A 13,315-nucleotide genomic window follows, 5' to 3' on the forward strand; every position below is an offset into this window, starting at 1 on the left:
TTTTCCATCAATTACTGCCTCAATGCGGCGTGGCATAGATGCTATCAGCCTATGGCACTGCTGAGGTGTTATGGAAGACCAGAATACTTCAATAGCAGCCTTCAGCTCTTCTGCATTGTTCGGTCTCATGTCTCTCATCTTCCTCTTGGCAATGCCCCATAGATTCTCTATGGGGTTCAGGTCAAGCGAGTTTGCTGGCCAATCAAGTAATCACAGTAATCCCATGGTCATTGAACCATTTTTTGGTACTTTTGGCAGTGTGGGCAGGTGCCAAGTCCTTCTGGAAAATAAAGTCACCATCTCTATAAAGCTAGTCTGCGGAAGGAAGCATGAAGTGCCAATCTCCTGGTAGACGGCTGTGTTGACTCTGGACTTAATGAAGCACAGTGGACCAACACTAGCAGATGACATGGCTCCCCAAATAAACAGACTGTGGAAACTTCACACTGGACTTCAAGCTTCTTGCATTGTGTGCCTCTCAATTCTTCCTCCAGACTCTGGGTCCTTGGTTTCCAAATGAGATGCAAAAGTTGCTCTCATCAGAAAAGACCACTTTGGACCACTGAGCAACAGACCAGTTCTTTTTTTCTTTAGCACAGGTTAGACGCTTCTGACGTTGTTTCTTGTTCAGGAGAGGCTTGACAAGAGGAATACGACATTTGAAGCCCATGTCCAGGATCCGTCTGTGTGTGGTGGCTCTTGATGCACTAACTCCAGCTTCAGTCCACTCCTTGTGAAAGTCCCCAACACTTTTGAATGGCCTTTTCCTGACAATCCTCTCTAGGCTGCGGTCATCCCTGCTGCTTGTGCACCTTTTTCTTCCACACTTGTCCCTTCCACATAACTTTCTATTTATGTGCTTTGATACAGCACTTTGGGAACATCCAACTTCTTTTGCAATTACCTTTTGAGGCTTTCCATCCTTATGGAGGGTGTCAATGATGGTTTTCTGCACAACTGTCAGGTCAGCAGTCTTTCCCATGATTGTGATTCCTACTGAACCAGACTGAGAGACAATTTAAAGGCTTAGGAACCCTTTGCAGATGTTATGGATTGATTAATTAGCTGACTACAGTGTGACACTTTGAGCCTAGAATATTGAACCTTTTCACAATATTCTAATTTTCTTAGATTGTGAATTTGGGGTTTTCATAAGCTGTAAGCCATAATCATCCAAATTATAACAAATAAGCGCTTGAAATATCTCGCTTTGCATGTAGTTTCACATTTTAAAGGGAATCTGTCTCCTGGTTTGAGCATATTGAGGTGTTACTACTGCCATGTACAATAAAATACCTTATTTCTTGCTGTAGTCTTCATTTTTTGTTTCATGGTTTCATTAGCGATAAAATCCACTTTTGATGTTATGCAAATGAGTGTCCAAGGTGCCCAGAGGGGCGTTATTATCCTTCTCTGGAGCCCAGTAACTCCCCCGTACAGTGCCCAGCCCGCCTTCCTTTAGAGCCCAAGCACGCCTCTTGCAGCATAAGTAACTGCCCACACCCGAACTCTTTGCCACCGCCCCCTACGCTATGTGAAATCTCACGCAGGCGCAGTACCGTGGACTGCCTGCGCGATGTAGAAGCTCCTGAGGGCAACAGCTTCAAATGTGTCACTGGGCATGCGCCGAGCCCAGTGACAAATTTAAAGCTATGGCCTTCAGGAGCTTCTACATCGCGCAGGCAGTCCGCGGTACTGCGCCTGCGCAAGATTTCACATAGCGAAGGGGGCGGCAGCAAAGAGTTCGGGTGTGGGCAGTTACTTATGCTGGAAGAGGCGTGCTTGGGCTCTAAAGGAAGGCGGGCTGGGCACTGTACGGGGGAGTTCCTGGGCTCCAGATTAGGATAATAACGCCCCTCTGGGCACCTTGGACACTCATTTGCATAACATAAAAAGTGGATTTTATCGCTAATGAAACCATGAAACAAAAAATGAAGACTAAACCGTGGGTATATATTTTGGTGGCTCCACAAGATAAGTGATATGGATGGGTGCTACTATCAAATGATCCCCCCTATCAACAAAGGTATAGATTTTGAAAATGGAGATAGGCACAACCAAATATTTGGGTCATTTGGAAATACAATAGTTTATTAAAATCCAGTACACAATAAAATATAAAAAATGATAATAAAAATAAAATTAAAACCTGTTGGTATTCACCTCTGGGCGATAAAACAAGGAGATATTGAACAATAAAATCACCATATAATAATATAATATACAATGGCAAACAATGGACGCCTATAAACCTATATACTCCAATATATAGATGACAGATATATAATGGATCTTGTGTAGTTGTCTCTCCAAAGAAATTACAGCAGATTGGTCATATGCTGTGCGTCCTGACACTGACACCGTTCAGTGTATTCCCCAAGGTTTCATGAGTGGGGATATTGTATACGATGTTACTCGTCCACTCTGAATTAGCCCCAGATCTAGGCAAATTGTTCTTTCAAAATATCGGCATAACAGGGTACTCACGGTTGTTGTAACCAAACTGCGAATGAAGTTGCAGGCTGTGTGGCGTCCCACCTGTGTTCAGCGTGACCGTTGTTGTTAGTGCAGTAAGTCTCGTGAGTTTTCACGGGAATTTGGAGTGTTCACCCTGTTAAACTTGCCGGCTTTCAATCCCGGGGTATGTGGATCCGTAGACAGCTGTTCCTTATACCTAATCAAGCTTGTGAGCAAGATTTTGTAGGTAAAGTTCTTATATTATTTCAATTGCGCATAGCTGTAGTTTTTCTTCAGAAAAATCTTGGGTACTTCATAGATAATTCATAAAAACAAACGCGTTTCGGAGTGTATGTAATTTCTCACTCCTTCTTCAGTGGTAACTGAACTATGAATAAATATACCCTTATATACTATATCTTTAATTGAGGTTGAGGTCATCCTAAATATATGGAACTGGATTATGGTATCCGACGAACGCAGCATGCCAACACTTCATTTACTTCACATAAAATACCATATATTAAAGTGCATGTCTAATCCTACACAATCTTAGATTTCTGTAACATAATAAATATCTAGAACGACTAGACGCATATTTGGGGACATTTTCGCACAAAAAATGCATGTAGCCTGCATTGCGGTTTTGGTGCGTCTTCAATGCGTTTTTTGGTCCCACGTGCGTTTTTTGTGTATTTGTTTCCGGAGACATAAATACCATCAATCTTATGTTTCTAATACATATATTTTCATTGCTGCTAACAGATATTCGGTAAAATATAATTTTCTATTTTAAAACATCCAAGTCTGGAGGCAGACATCTATATTTGGTATAGAGCCTAACCCACAATGTTATGTCTAATGCTATGTATACAGCCATTACGTTTCCATCTTGTTTGCATTGTACAGGGAGTGCAGAATTATTAGGCAAGTCGTATTTTTGAGGATTAATTTTATTATTGAACAACAACCATGTTCTCAATGAACCCAAAAAACTCATTAATATCAAAGCTGAATATTTTTGGAAGTAGTTTTTAGTTTGTTTTTAGTTTTAGCTATTTTAGGGGGATATCTGTGTGTGCAGGTGACTATTACTGTGCATAATTATTAGGCAACTTAACAAAAAACAAATATATATCCATTTCAATTATTTATTTTTACCAGTGAAACCAATATAACATCTCAACATTCACAAATATACATTTCTGACATTCAAAAACAAAACAAAAACAAATCAGTGACCAATATAGCCACCTTTCTTTGCAAGGACACTCAAAAGCCTGCCATCCATGGATTCTGTCAGTGTTTTGATCTGTTCACCATCAACATTGCGTGCAGCAGCAACCACAGCCTCCCAGACACTGTTCAGAGAGGTGTACTGTTTTCCCTCCTTGTAAATCTCACATTTGATGATGGACCACAGGTTCTCAATGGGGTTCAGATCAGGTGAACAAGGAGGCCATGTCATTAGATTTTCTTCTTTTATACCCTTTCTTGCCAGCCACGCTGTGGAGTACTTGGACGCGTGTGATGGAGCATTGTCCTGCATGAAAATCATGTTTTTCTTGAAGGATGCAGACTTCTTCCTGTACCACTGCTTGAAGAAGGTGTCTTCCAGAAACTGGCAGTAGGACTGGGAGTTGAGCTTGACTCCATCCTCAACCCGAAAAGGCCCCACAAGCTCATCTTTGATGATACCAGCCCAAACCAGTACTCCACCTCCACCTTGCTGGCGTCTGAGTCGGACTGGAGCTCTCTGCCCTTTACCAATCCAGCCACGGGCCCATCCATCTGGCCCATCAAGACTCACTCTCATTTCATCAGTCCATAAAACCTTAGAAAAATCAGTCTTGAGATATTTCTTGGCCCAGTCTTGACGTTTCAGCTTGTGTGTCTTGTTCAGTGGTGGTCGTCTTTCAGCCTTTCTTACCTTGGCCATGTCTCTGAGTATTGCACACCTTGTGCTTTTGGGCACTCCAGTGATGTTGCAGCTCTGAAATATGGCCAAACTGGTGGCAAGTGGCATCTTGGCAGCTGCACGCTTGACTTTTCTCAGTTCATGGGCAGTTATTTTGCGCCTTGGTTTTTCCACACGCTTCTTGTGACCCTGTTGACTTTTTTGAATGAAACGCTTGATTGTTCGATGATCACGCTTCAGAAGCTTTGCAATTTTAAGAGTGCTGCATCCCTCTGCAAGATATCTCACTATTTTTGACTTTTCAGAGCCTGTCAAGTCCTTCTTTTGACCCATTTTGCCAAAGGAAAGGAAGTTGCCTAATAATTATGCACACCTAATATAGGGTGTTGATGTCATTAGACCACACCCCTTCTCATTACAGAGATGCACATCACCTAATATGCTTAATTGGTAGTAGGCTTTCGAGCCTATACAGCTTGGAGTAAGACAACATGCATAAAGAGGATGATGTGGTCAAAATACTCATTTGCCTAATAATTCTGCACTCCCTGTATGTTGCCTCCAGTACAGAATATGTGAAGTGTGTCTAGAAAAGTCACATTTCCCGTAGTGGACATAATGCATATAATGTAGAATAATGTAGAAATGTGTGGTTTATGAGGTGGTGCATTGCCGGTAAGGAAGATCCAGGCTTTATAAAATCCTCCGCGGTAACTCGTCACTGAGAGTGCATCTCCTCCTTCACAAAAAGTCAAACAGTTCTATTTCAGCGTTTAAGCCCTGTGGTATAAGTGTGTTAAGTTCAAAAATTCGTCTAGATTCTAGGCGTGACATACGACACACATGATTTCCCCCTCTCCAATGTACAAACCGGATTCCAAAAAAGTTGGGACACTAAACAAATTGTGAATAAAAACTGAATGCAATGATGTGGAGATGGCAAATGTCAATATTTTATTTGTAATAGAACGTAGATGACAGATCAAACGTTTAATCCGAGTAAATGTATAATTTTAAAGGAAAAATAAGTTGATTCCAATTTTCACGGTGTCAACAAATCCCAAAAAAGTTGGGACAAGTAGCAATAAGAGGCTGGAAAAAGTAAATTTGAGCATAACGAAGAGCTGGAAGACCAATTAACACTAATTAGGTCAATTAGCAACATGATTGGGTATAAAAAGAGCTTCTCAGAGTGGCAGTGTCTCTCAGAAGCCAAGATGGGTAGAGGATCCCCAATTCCCACAATGTTGCGCAGAAAGATAGTGGAGCAATATCAGAAAGGTGTTACCCAGCGAAAAACTGCAAAGACTTTGCATCTATCATCATCAACTGTGCATAACATCATCCGAAGATTCAGAGAATCTGGAACAATCCCTGTGCGTAAGGGTCAAGGCCGTAAAACCATACTGGATGCCTGTGATCTCCGGGCACCACAAACAGGAATGCTAAGGAAATCACAGAATGGGCTCAGGAATACTTCCAGAAACCATTGTCCGTGAACACAATCCACCGTGCCATCCACCGTTGCCAGCTGAAACTCTACAGTGCAAAGAAGAAGCCATTTCTAAGCAAGATCCACAAGCTCAGGCGTTTTCACTGGGCCAGGGATCATTTAAAATGGAGTGTGGCAAAATGGAAGACTGTTCTGTGGTCAGACGAGTCACGATTCGAAGTTCTTTTTGGAAATCTGGGACGCCATGTCATCCGGACCAAAGAGGACAAGGACAACCCAAGTTGTTATCAACGCTCAGTTCAGAAGCCTGCATCTCTGATGGTATGGGGTTGCATGAGTGCGTGTGGCATGGGCAGCTTGCATCTCTGGAAAGGCACCATTAATGCAGAAAAATATATTCAGGTTCTAGAACAACATATGCTCCCATCCAGACGTCATCTCTTTCAGGGAAGACCCTGCATTTTTCAACAAGATAATGCCAGACCACATTCTGCATCAATCACAACATCATGGCTGCGTAGGAGAAGGATCCGGGTACTGAAATGGCCAGTCTGCAGTCCAGATCTTTCACCTATAGAGAACATTTGGCGCATCATAAAGAGGAAGGTGCAACAAAGAAGGCCCAAGACGATTGAACAGTTAGAGGCCTGTATTAGACAAGAATGAGAGAGCATTCCTATTTCTAAATTTGAGAAACTGGTCTCCTCAGTCCCCAGACGTCTGTTGAGTGTTGTAAGAAGATGGGGAGATGCCACACAGTGGTAAAAATGGCCTTGTCCCAACTTTTTGGGGATTTGTTGACACCATAAAATTCTGATTCAACATATTTTTCCCTTAAAATGGTACATTTTCTCAGTTTAAACTTTTGTTCCGTGATTTATGTTCTATTCTGAATAAAATATTAGAAGTTGGCACCTCCACATCATTGCATTCAGTTTTTATTCACAATTTGTATAGTGTCCCAACTTTTTTGGAATCCGGTTTGTAAATCAACTTTATCAATGGCTGCATACGTAAGTCCTGTGGGATTTTGGTCATGATATTCCTTAAAGTGTTTTGACAATGTATGATTTTCATACCCCTTTTTGATGTTAGCAAGGTGTTCCGAAATTCGTTTATTCATAGCTCTTTTAGTTCTTCCCACATATTGTTTATTACAAGGGCACGTGATGATATATATTACATTAGTCGAACTGCATGTCAGGCACTCTCTGATTTTGTGGATATAGGCATTACTAGTTGAGATGATCTCTGTGTTTTTTTTAGGAAATGTAGTGGTTGAGCAGTTGCTACATACCCCACATCGATAAAAACCCTTTAATCCTATCCACTCTTGGACTGAGGGCCTCACTTTTCATTTATTTGGTATAGATGGTGCTACCTTTATGCCCATATTTGGGGCCTTAGTAAATGTTACTCTAGGATTTGCTGGCACCAAATGTCCTATCCATTTGTCTCTTTGTATAAAATGCCAGTGTTTCTTCAAGATGTGTTGAATTCTCTTATATTGTGGATTAAATGGTATAATTAATCTACAGTCCATCTCTCTTTGAGTTTCCATTTCTTTCTCTTTTTGTTTGAAAAAAATGCTATCCATTTTTTGGACTTTACTCAATGCAGTATCAACCACTATTTCTGGATATTCTATTTGAGTTAGTTGTTCCTTCAGTTTGCCCGCCTCTTCCTCAAATTGATTATTTTTAGTGCAATTTCTCTTTAATCTTCTAAATTGTCTCAATGGTACATTTATCAGCCATCTTGGTCCATGACAACTGGTGTATCTAATGTAGCTGTTTTTAGAGACAGGTTTATGAAAAGTATTGCATACTAGACTATCATTCTCTACTGTGATTTGCAAGTCTAGATACTCTATGCTTGTTTTAGATAAGGTTGATGTGAATCTTAAATTCAAATCATTAAGGTTTATCTCTTACAAAAAACTATCCAGAGTTGGTCTGTCTTTTTTCCAGATAAATATCACGTCGTCAATATAGCGTTTCCAGAGCACCAGGTCTGACCCCAGCCTTGGCACAATCAATTGTCTTTCCCAATCTGCCTTAAACAGATGGGCATAGCTGGGGGCAAACCTGATGCCCATGGCAGTCCCTTGCACTTGCAGGTAAAAATCTCCTTCAAAATAAAAATAATTATGTGTCAAAATAAAATTGACACTCGCTTCTAAAAAGTCAATTTGTTTTTCAGGGATATTGCCGTCATTTAATAATTGTGCTTTCATATCTGCTATAACTTGTTGGTGGTTGATAATTGTGTACAAGGACTGTACATCGAGCGTTCCAATGATCCAGTTGGAGTCATACTTGACATTTTCCAATACACTAATAATCTGAGTTGTGTCTCTGATATAGGAATTAGTTTCTTGCACTATAGCAAGTAATAAGGTATTTTAGTGTACATGGCAGTAGTAACACCTTAATATGCTCAAACCAGGTGACAGATTCCCTTTAAGTTGCATTACTGAAATAAATGAAATTTTGCACAATATTCAAATTTTTCGAGTTTCACCAGTATGTACAAGGATGCTAAGTACTTCAGGTGCGAGATGTAATGAAGGCAAACTTCCTCTCTCCCCCAGACCATTAGGTGCCCCAGCCATGAGCAGAAGCCCATATTGCTACTGTTATAATCAGTCCTGTATAAAAGCCTTTTTAACCACCTCAGCCCCCCTAGCTTAAACATCCTTAATGACCAGGCCACTTTTTACACTTCTGCACTACACTACTTTCACCGTTTATTGCTCGGTCATGCAACTTACCACCCAAATGAATTTTACCTCCTTTTCTTCTCACTAATAGAGCTTTCATTTGGTGGTATTTCATTGCTGCTGACATTTTTACTTTTTTTGTTATTAGACCGAAATTTAACAAAAAATTTTTAAAAAAATGACATTTTTCACTTTCAGTTGTAAAATTTTTCAAAAAAAACGACATCCATATATATATTTTTCTCTAAATTTATTGTTCTACATGCCTTTGATAAAAAAAAAATGTTTGGGTAGAAAAAAAATGGTTTGGGTAAAAGTTATAGTGTTTACAAACTATGGTACAAAAATGTGAACTTCCGCTTTTTGAAGCAGCTCTGACTTTCTGAGCACCTCGTGGGTGGGGATACCCTCCAAATCTCGCCTCTTATTTATATAAACCCTTGTGAGCGCCAATAGAGGATTAGTGTTGGGCTGCTGGAGTGTGTGATAGCTTGTTGTTGGGGTTATGTTATATTAATATGTAGAGGGATATCAATTGTGTAGGAAAAAATTGTACAGGAAAAAAGTTGTACATACATGTATGTAAAAAAAAATTTTTTTAGAACAAGCGAAATAAAACAAAATCTGCATACAAAGAGCGAGTGAAAAGTATACACGTATAAAATCTGCTGAGAGAATAAAAGGATAAAAAATAAAAAATAGATTGTACGTAAAAGTGGGATCACTGCATACAGCCTCTATTGCCTAAGAGGCCGTGTTCTGCAGCGTCGTACACAATAGATGTGGTACAGTAGGATAGAGCAATGGATAAAAGGTTTTTTTGTTTAAAAATACCGACATATATATTATAATATTGTGGTATCATAAGTAAGTTTACTCACTTCACGGGGGGGGCGGTTTACCAGGATAAGCATAATACACCTGTAAACCGAGTACCCCCCCAGCCTGGATCGCTTCTAGAGTTATAACGGATGAAGGCAGCCAAACAACACGGGTGCTTCTCTTCAAAGGTCTTTATTTGCAAGTAAAAAAATCCGGCTCAACGCGTTTCGGGACAGGCACTTGCTCCTGATGAAGGGACGTGCCTGTCCCGAAACGCGTTGAGCCGGATTTTTTTACTTGCAAATAAAGACCTTTGAAGAGAAGCACCCGTGTTGTTTGGCTGCCTTCATCCGTTATAACTCTAGAAGCGATCCAGGCTGGGGGGGTACTCGGTTTACAGGTGTATTATGCTTATCCTGGTAAACCGCCCCCCCCCCCGTGAAGTGAGTAAACTTACTTATGATACCACAATATTATAATATATATGTCGGTATTTTTAAACAAAAAAACCTTTTATCCATTGCTCTATCCTACTGTACCACATCTATTGTGTACGACGCTGCAGAACACGGCCTCTTAGGCAATAGAGGCTGTATGCAGTGATCCCACTTTTACGTACAATCTATTTTTTTTTTTTTATCCTTTTATTCTCTCAGCAGATTTTATACGTGTATACTTTTCACTCGCTCTTTGTATGCAGATTTTGTTTTATTTCGCTTGTTCTAAAAAAAAATTTTTTACATACATGTATGTACAACTTTTTTCCTGTACAATTTTTTCCTACACAATTGATATCCCTCTACATATTAATATAACATAACCCCAACAACAAGCTATCACACACTCCAGCAGCCCAACACTAATCCTCTATTGGCGCTCACAAGGGTTTATATAAATAAGAGGCGAGATTTGGAGGGTATCCCCACCCACCAGTCCCCCTTTTTTTGGCTCACTACCTCACCCTATACAGGCAGACTTCCTTGTCGACCTGACCAAACCCGGAGCAGCCTCTAGCATCTATCACCCTACTTTCTCTCCACCCCGCTCCTATCCACCCGAGGCGCCTCAAGTCTTTCAGATCTAGTGGAAAGCCATTCCAAGAGATCCGTTTGACCCTCACACTTTCTCTCTCTCTCTCTTATATTTCTGAGCACCTGTCATGTTTCCTGAGGTTCTACAATGGCCAGACAATAGAAAAACCCCACAAATGACCCCATTTCGGAAAGTAGACACCCTAAGGTATTTGCTGATGGGCATAGTGAGTTCATAGAACTTTTTATTTTTTGTCACAAGTTAGCGGAAAATGATGATTTTTTATTTTGTTTCCTTACAAAGTCTCATATTCCACTAACTTGTGACAAAAAATAAAAACTTACATGAACTCACTATGACCATCACGAAATACCTTGGGGTGTCTTCTTTCCAAAATGGGGTCACTTGTGGGATAGTTATACTGCCCTGGCATTCTAGGGGCCCTAATGTGTGGTAAGTAGTTTGAAATCAAAATGTGTAAAGAATGACCTGTGAAATCCGAAAGGTGCTCTTTGGAATGTGGGCCCCTTTGCCCACCTAGGCTGCAAAAAAGTGTCACACATCTGGTATCGCTGTACTCAGGAGAAGTTGGGCAATGTGGTGTGGGGTGTCATTTTACATATACCCATGCTGGGTGAGAGAAATATCTCGGCAAAAGACAACTTTTCCCATTTTTTTTATACAAAGTTGGCATTTGACCAAGATATTTATCTCACCCAGCATGGGTATATGTAAAATGACACCCCAAAACACATTCCCCAACTTCTCCTGAGTACGGCGATACCACATGTGTGACACTTTTTTGCAGCCTAGATGCGCAAAGGGGCCCAAATTCCTTTTAGGAGGGCATTTTTAGACATTTGGATCCCAGACTTCTTCTCACGCTTTAGGGCCCCTAAAATGCCAGGGCAGTATAAATACCCCACATGTGACCCCATTTTGGAAAGAAGACACCCCAAGGTATTCAATGAGGGGCATGGCGAGTTCATAGAAATTTTTTTTTTTTGGCACAAGTTAGCGGAAATTATTATTATTTTTTTTTTTTTTCTCACAAAGTCTCCCTTTCCGCTAACTTGGGACAAAAATTTCAATCTTTCATGGACTGAATATGCCCCTCACGGAATACCTTGGGGTGTCTTCTTTCCGAAATGGGGTCACATGTGGGGTATTTATACTGCCCTGGCATTTTAGCGGCCCTAAAGCGTGAGAAGGAGTCTGGAATATAAATGTCTAAAAATTTTTGCGCATTTGGATTCCGTGAGGGGTATGGTGAGTTCAGGTGAGATTTTATTTTTTGTCACAAGTTAGTGGAATATGAGACTTTGTAAGAAAAAAAATAATAATAATAATTTCCGCTAACTTGGGCCAAAAAAAGTCTGAATGGAGCCTTACAGGGGGGTGATCAATGACAGGGGGGTGATCAGGGAGTGTATATGGGGTTATCACCCCCCTGGAAGGCTCCATTCAGACGTCCGTATGTGTTTTGCGGATCCGCGGTGTCCGTGTTTTGCGGATCCACGGATCCACAAAACACATACGGACGTCTGAATGGAGCCTTACAGGGGGGTGATCAATGACAGGGGGGTGATCAGGGAGTCTATATGGGGTGATCACCCCCCTGTCATTGGTCACCCCCCTGTAAGGCTCCATTCAGATGTCCGTATGTGTTTTGCAGATCCGATCCATGTATCTGTGGATCTGTAAAAAACATACGGACGTCTGAATGGAGCCTTACAGGTGGGTGATCAATGACAGGGGGGTGATCAGGGAGTCTATATGGGGTGATGGAAAACCTGTGCTTTCCCTTAGTGCTGGATGCAGTGTTTTTTTACAAAAATAATAACTACTGATGTCCAGAGGACTAATATACACTTATTAATCCAGCACCTATTCCAAGTTACCTAATACTTAACTTTTATTTGTATATTAGTAAAACGAATTGCTACCTTAACTATATCTTAAAATTGCAGTGCGTTACAGTCCTCACTTGTCTATTAGAGTGCTATAGTGTTGTGCAGCATCCCCTTAGTGTGGGATACAGGACACTCCTAATCACCACTGATGCTGCTGGCTGCGCGCTGCCAGCATGCTCAACATTCAGTGTGCGATTCCCCTTATGCTGTTTGGGGCTGTAAACTGCACTGTATTAAAACTAGAGCCTCACGCTGCCCCCCGACATGTTTCGCCGTTACCGGCGTCTTCAGGGGTTAGGGCAGAGTGTGCGCGTGTCTCCTCCCGGATGGTTTATAAGACCTTTGTTGATGATGTCATCAATGTGTGTTTCACTTGTGGGCGTGATTGAAACCTCTGATGCGGCTCTGTTAGGTGTATTGCCGGACCTACTTCCTTCCGGTGACTCCTCCCATCCACATTTGACCCGTGATTCGCATGTCATCATCTCAACGCGCCGCGTCTGTGCTAGGGGCCAGGGTTTCCCACTGCGCATGCCCGTGGACTTAGTTCGCGGCATCTAAGGTACAGCATGGCGCATGCTCAAGAACATAGAAAGTTAGTGGAGCCTGTTTAACTGCGCATGTCCGTCGGTTTCATACATCGGCGCTCCGCTTCCGCCTACTATACTTGCCACGGCGCATGCTCAGGGACTTAGAATTATGTTGAGTCCACCCTATTGTTTTGGTTATGGTTGCGCTTGTCCCGGTGGATGCTTGGGGACTTAGTCATCGGCGTTATGGATCCTGCTTTGCTCATCTATCCTGGCCAATCTACTATGTAAGTCAAGACCCCTGTCGTTTTTCCTGCTATGGCCCTATATATTACCTTATATTCACACTCTCCTGATGCTGATCCAATTCCCTTCTATGTTTTTTAGCCCATCCTACGTTGGCACTTCTCACCATACTCATCCCGATACTTTAACCTTCAGGATGGTGATATTGTGGTTCATGTCCCA

The sequence above is a fragment of the Bufo bufo genome, chromosome 2 (genome assembly GCF_905171765.1).
Source record: "Bufo bufo chromosome 2, aBufBuf1.1, whole genome shotgun sequence".
Lineage (NCBI taxonomy): Eukaryota > Metazoa > Chordata > Amphibia > Anura > Bufonidae > Bufo > Bufo bufo.